This window comes from Protomyctophum parallelum, assembly GCF_964188405.1.
Source record: "Protomyctophum parallelum genome assembly, chromosome: 16".
Classification (NCBI taxonomy): Eukaryota; Metazoa; Chordata; class Actinopteri; order Myctophiformes; family Myctophidae; genus Protomyctophum; species Protomyctophum parallelum.
This window is the reverse complement of record NC_139711.1, coordinates 21,713,641-21,720,688: the sequence shown is the minus strand read 5'-3', so window position 1 is coordinate 21,720,688 and position 7,048 is coordinate 21,713,641.

The window sequence follows — 7,048 nt, the reverse complement described above, 5'->3', positions numbered from 1 at the left end:
CGTTACACCCCTAAAAAAATAAAATAAACGACAACATTCTAGCCGTAATCTGCGGTTCTTTAGTTATTGGCAGATGAATATAGCTCGTAAAAAAACAAAAAAAACAATCTTGGAAAATAAATTAAAGATAGAAGCATTTTTATAAATTCTTTAGCATTGGTATGGACGGACAAGCTGGATTTTTAATTTATTTTGTATCACGTGATTTCTGGGTGCATTCTTCTCCGCAGGTCATAGCATCATTCATAGGTTGGCAAAGAAATTAAATGACAAAAGACCATTAGCGCAAGTACCGGTAATCACTATAGTACTATGGAAACTGGTCAAACATTGGCCAAATTGTCAAATAATGTATAGGGACAAAAAATGTGAAAATAGCCGATCTACAAGCTCAGAACGCCCTGAAATAAGAGTCTGGAACTACACATCCCAAAAGCTTAGGAATGTAGATTAAGCGCAAGTTCAATAAGGATGATTAATTCTCTCACGCTTTCATGTTAGCTGCACTTTGCTATCATCTGCGTCCGTTCCGTTTTCCCATGCTGTCAAAATCCTTTCATTCACAAATTTAAGCGTGAGCATTACTATAGGCCAATCGAATTCTACAACCATTCGGCACAGCCAGCGATCGGACTCTGTTCTATCAAACATCACTGCCCCTAAACCACAGCCAGCGATCGGACTGTTCTATCAAACATCACTGCCCCTAAACCCGTCATTCTCCTTTAATTCGCCTCGTTAACCCATTCTGTGCGGGAACCCCTTGTGGTGTTTTAAAGTGCCGCGCTACGAGCTTGCATGTCGTCGTGAAAATGTGGCACAAATGTTTGAATATATATTTCAGAGCGAACGTTTTAACTCAACTCTTTGCTTCCGAGGGGTTCCTGGAATAACATATTTTCAGAGAGGGCTCTGTGTTCAATTAGATATCATTTTTGGGGTCCTTGACATGAAATATGGAGCACCACTGATATAGAAAAAGGTATTTCAGAAAACGGTTTTAGACCTGGAGCTGAAGAGAAGGTGGTCCATCTGCTCTGCTGCCAGGTTCTCTCCTATCCATAATACATGTATATGGACTTCTTTAACCCATTTAGACAGAGGCCGATTTAAAAAAAAAAAGTATTCTAAATCCTAAAGGTTTTCTGAAAACCCATGTTTCTATGTGTCAGCGGTGCTCAACCTTTTTCATGTCAAGGACCCCCAGAATTATCTGAATTTGGCCACGGACCCTCATCTGAAATATGTAGTTCCAGGGACAGCGGTCATCCGTTTGTCATTTCCTTGCGCAAAACATACATTTTAAATAACCTTAAAATACTGTAGGCCTAAATACTTTTGAGCAGAGCTATAGCCGCTCCTATAATATGAGCACAGTTTGTGTCTGTGTGTGTCCGTCTGTCCATATGAGCACGGATTGCGCTCAGCTGATTGGCTGAGCACGGAATGATAAGAGCGCCGCTCACTTCACACAAGTGTGATTTTAGACTTACAGTAGCACGAATGTATGCGATTGCAAAAACGAGACGGAGGGGGGTTGGCTTTAACCCCGGGGACATCCGCTCCGACCCGTCCAGACTGTATGGAAATGTACTGTAGGAGGCCTGGCTTGCGGGACTACAAACACCACTCATCTCGCCCAGTGCAATGTTTAGTCGTTCCTGCCACAAGTTGCAAGTCACTGTTTGGAGGAAATGGAATCGGCTGTTTGTGTTAGCCATGGTCTGAAGGTGGATTGAGAATGTTGATATTTATAAACAGAAACTTACAGTAAAATACTGTTTTTTTTAGCCTGGCTTGCAACTAAGCCGAGATCTTTCTGGACGCCGTACACATGTAGAGTTATTATGCCCAGGGCAAAAGGAGTGAGGTTGAGTCGGTTGACCGATATTTCTCTCTCAATATTAACTGCAATTTGACTAAATGAAAAGGTGTGTGGTTTTACAGTACCATGCTGTGGTGTTAGGGAAGGGGGGGGAAATACCTTGCTGTGAGAAATTAGGAACAATTAAGCTGTTCCTATCAAATCACAGCGGTCTGTCTACCAGGTAGAGGGTAGAGTCTGCCCTATACTCACTGTGCCAATTGCATGATTGAAGCAACAAATTATTAGGTTACCAACACATTATTCCACTCTTCTGACATTACATTACATGCATGAATTCAACAACTTGTCTTGCCCTGGGTTGGACCCAGAGTGTAGCCTCGGAAACCCAGACATTTTTATTTCCAGGGAGAAGAAAAAAAAAGGTTTGGGGGCGATCCACTTCAATTCGGCATACAGTAGCGCAAACGTCGACCACCCTCGGCTGATTTCTGATCGTCTGCACCTCTGTTAAATTGACGCACACAAGTACAAACACACACTCCTCTCTCTCTCTCTCTGTCGCTCTAATTAATTGGTCTCATGTCGCGCAGCTGCGTCTAGATTCTCCCGGCGGCTCCTGCCGGGAGCTGCCAATGCCATAGAAAGCATAGGTGGATTCCAGTCTACCCAGAGTGTGAAGACACTGGTGCACACCGAACGTCGTTTAGATTAAAACCAGGAAAGCATGATCTGTGCCATTTTAGATGTCAGCGTTGGTTATTCAACAATTGCAGATATACTGTACAAGCTCACAGCTTGTGCACCAGCTGACTCGGGGGGGGGGGGGGAGATCGTCAACATGAAAACGTTTCAGCACCACTGATATAGCAACATTCGTTGGCACTATGAGCTTGTAGATCTGCTATTTGAAAATGTGGCGCACATTTGGAATATAGGTTATTTTAAAGTGAATGTTTTTAACTCAAATCTTTGCTTCTGGGGGGGGGGGTCCCTGGAACAACATATTTTTAGATGGGGGTCGGAGACCAAATACATGTATTTTTTGGGGTCCTTGACATTAAATAGTTTGAGCACCACTGACATAGAAACATAGTTTTGTTTCCCTCTCTCGATCTGTGTCACAATAGCTTTTGACTCTGATCAAGACAGATCATTTCCATTATAAAATGACACTTTCTTGCGTGCAAAAGAAATGCGGTATACTCCGGTATACACTCAGTGTTAACTTTATGCACTTCAATGAACAAGAAAAGAATGAGAAAGAGTGTGAAACCAAGTGGAAACGGGGAAAGCTTACCTAGTTTCACAACAGATACATGAAACAGTGAAAGTTAAAGGCACTGCTGTACAGCATGGGACATAGGGGAGGGGGGGGGGGTTGTTGTCACAGAGCAACGTAGAAGAAAAAAAAATCCCAAGAGTCACCTAAAGGAAAAACAATGTGTGTATTGGGTGATATCTCAACTCATCAGCCCACCCACCCCACGACCTACAGTATATATATATACTGTATAATACACCCCAGGCATGTCAGAAAGTATATGGAAATTATACAGCCTAGCTGCACTCTTCAACAAGCTTCTGAACACACAGCTGGACCAGCCCCAGGACTTCATCATCATACCTTTTAGAATGGATCAACTATTCAGGATTGCATTTTGGATGTGTACCCTCTCAGGTTACCTTCAAGCCAATCTGGGTACCACCCGTTGGCAGGAAAAATCGGAACCAATAATAAGCCCGACGAAACTCAACGAATTCATAATTGCGGTCAATCACACCAGGAACCTCCGATGTGTAAGTTATAAATGAGAATTATTTCCCACTCCTCTACATTATAACCAACAAATATGTCAAGTGTCACTAAACATAATTTATTTAATATTTCTGTACACATACAACAAACAGTCGGATTCTACATTCTACACTCCGGATAGGAAAGACTCAACATCCAAAAAGACGGTAAGTGTACACTTACTTAATTAATACCTACATTTAAGGATGATTTAACACAGCAAAAACACTGTCGAAATAATTGTCTACAATCTACATACTATATAGCACCTGAAATTAAATCAAGTTCCAGACAGATATGAGGCTCGGGAACAACACAATGGTTTAAATCATTTTAGAAAACATACTACCTAAAAGAAACTGAAATGATGCATATATTGGAAATTCAGATAATATACTGTGCAAAGAAACCGATAATTTAGGCAGACGTTGCGTGTTGCATATACAGTCCCAGTTCAGCAGACCAGTCAACAAACTATGTGCAACCCAGATTCGGCACAAACAAACCATGTGCAACCCAGATTTGGCACAAACAAGGGACTGAATTAATTTAGCTCCTATGCCACCAAAATGTGGAATGCCCTACCAACAGCCATTAAGACATGCGAATCCTTCAAAACTGCTCTCAAAGGGAACCTACGACAGCTGCAATTTGAAACTGGCCCCCGTAAAATCTGAATCCCCCACCCACTCCCTTTTCCCCCTCACTGTATATGTTTCTTTTCCCTTTTTACCTCCTCTGTGATGATTTCCTGTTTTGACTTTATAGTTGTGTATATTCGTACATCTCTAAATGTTTTGATGAATTGAAAACGGTGGACCCTCTTTTAAACAAGTGTAATGCTTTATGGTGTCGTCCACTCACAGTTAACAGTTTTTGTATTGAGTTGTACTTGAAATGTACTGTAATGATGCAAACTGTTAATAAATACTTCAATCAATCACAAAAAGTCCATTAATAAATACAAAGTTGAAACAAAAAGTGGTACTCCACTCTCTACTCTGACATACAGCACTTGTATCAGCAAGAAAGATATTATCTAAACATTTATAAACCACATGCAAAAGGATCTTTCTAGTACAGGAAACGAGAGCTTGGCAGGTGTCACGTCGTTCATACAGCTACAACTCGCAGCATCGCAGCCACAAGCAACCACAAGCCTATAATCTTCTGTCGGTCGTAGTAGTGAACTCACAGAACTCACACTCGTTGCCTCTCTGTTCACACAGGATTACTGCATTCTGAAGTGCTTTCTGGATGAACTGACCACTGTAAAGGCTGAATGTGCCGAGTTCTTCAGCCGGGCGGACCGTTACAGAATGGGCCGTATAAAGAACTTCTTGAACGCAACAAAAGAGGACGGCCGGAGCCGAGCAGACCTTCAAATGGTAATGTTCCACCTGCTATAGAAACGTGTGCGTGCGTGCGTATATTACATTAAGTTTAAGAATAATGTCAGAGATGGCAGTATTTAAGTTAGAGTTTACAATTGTTGGCATTAGGCATTAGGTTAGTATGGGTTTGTCATTAAGGACAGGCTAAAGGAGACTGGCTAACCTCATATTCCCAGAGTCAGAGTTTGTAGAAATAGTGTAACCGGTACCGATTCTGGAGCCAGGTTACATTTAAACACTATATTTTGTTGAGTAGGGTTCTATACTAGGGGCTATATCTTGTGCCACCCATTAAAGGACCACTTCACCACTTTTCAACCTATCTTCATATAATAAGTCCTCACTAATAATCATGATAAAATGGCACGATTTCTTTCTACTCAGTCTGTGTCTCATAGGAGAGCTGTGGGCAGTTTAGAAACCGTCTTCCAGTGACATTATCATTAGGCAGATATTTTTTTAAACAAGAAAAAAAAAAAAAAAAAAAGATTTTCATTATCATGAGAACGATGGCTTCCATTTTCGCATTGCAACTTTTCAGAACTAGAAAGCCTGTAGTTTGTCTTGTATTCCCCATCGATGATGTCACTGGAAGACGGTTTCTAAACTGCCCACAGCCCTCCTATGAGACACAGACAGAGTAGAAAAAAATTGCGCCATTTTTTCATGATTATTAATGAGTACTTATTATATGAAGATAGGTTGAAAAGTGGTGAAGTGGTCCTTTAAGCCTTATCCCAAAACGTATTTGCCATTTTTTACTATTTTAAAAGACCATTAAAATAGTTAAAATGGCCAGTCTACAAGCTCACAACATGTAGATGTAGATCGGCTAGTTGCACTATTTTAAAATTATTTTCAAAATAGTAAAAAATGGCAAATAGGATTAGGGATAAGGGATAAGGGTGGCGCAGGATGGAGCCCTAGGTCTGTGAGTATTTCCCTCTGTACTCAATATCTTTGCGGAAAATAGGCAATGCATATTAGAACTGCTATTGCCATTGAATGTTCACTCCAGAATATGGACACTGTAGGATTCAAATTGTTAAGAAATGTATTTAAAGAGTGAAACAGATTTATTATTTTGTTGGAAATAACGCTATAACTGTCATTTACAGGGCCCAACAAACTGCACAACGCCCTGTGAGATGTGGCCACTACTTCGCATACAACCGTTTCTTCGCAAAATGAACGAAACAGTTGCAGCGATAGCCATGAAGATATTTTCGGCGAGAGCTACAGCATGAAGAAGAGTGCAGTTAAAGGGTAGACCAAATCCTACAATGTGTCCCCACTACGAACTGGGGTTGTAGAGACTGGGGGACCTGACTCTTAACCTATTTAGACCTGATGACTGAATGACTTATGGACACTGAATGTATTTGGGAAGGTGCCATTAAAGGGTTAGTTCAGATTTTGGGGCTTAAAGCTGTAGGAAATACTACATTAATATAGTGGTTGCAAAGATATTACCCTATTGTGCTGAATATAAGACTACGTATTTTTTTCTCTCCAATGGAAATATCCTAATATTTGACATTCAATGTTCTTTTTCCACAAATTAGTCTATAAAAACAGGGGTCGTCTTATAAGCAGAGTCGTCTTACATTTGGCAGAATACGGTAACCGATTCCCTGAGTCCAGTGGTGGGAGTTCTGTTCTTGTTTTGGTGAATATTAACTGGTTAGACGCCCGTTACCATAGGGGGCGGTAGGTGGAAGGTTTTGTGTCCAAAAAGTCGAAGTTGAACGAAAGTTGCACTATAATATAGTGCAACTTTCGTTCAACTTTGACTTTTTGGACATATTATGGTAGAATTAGGTCAACAATACAAATGACGCTAGTTTTGTGGATTCATTTAGTTTTAATGCGTGGCCCTCCAGTGACCCCTCCACCACCAGATGCCCGGAACTACCTAATATACACCAGAGAAGAACTCCCACCACGGGACTCAGGCAATCAATTAATACCTTTGCAACCACTATATTAATGGCAAACTTGTATTTCCTACAAAAATCTGTCAAAACCCAA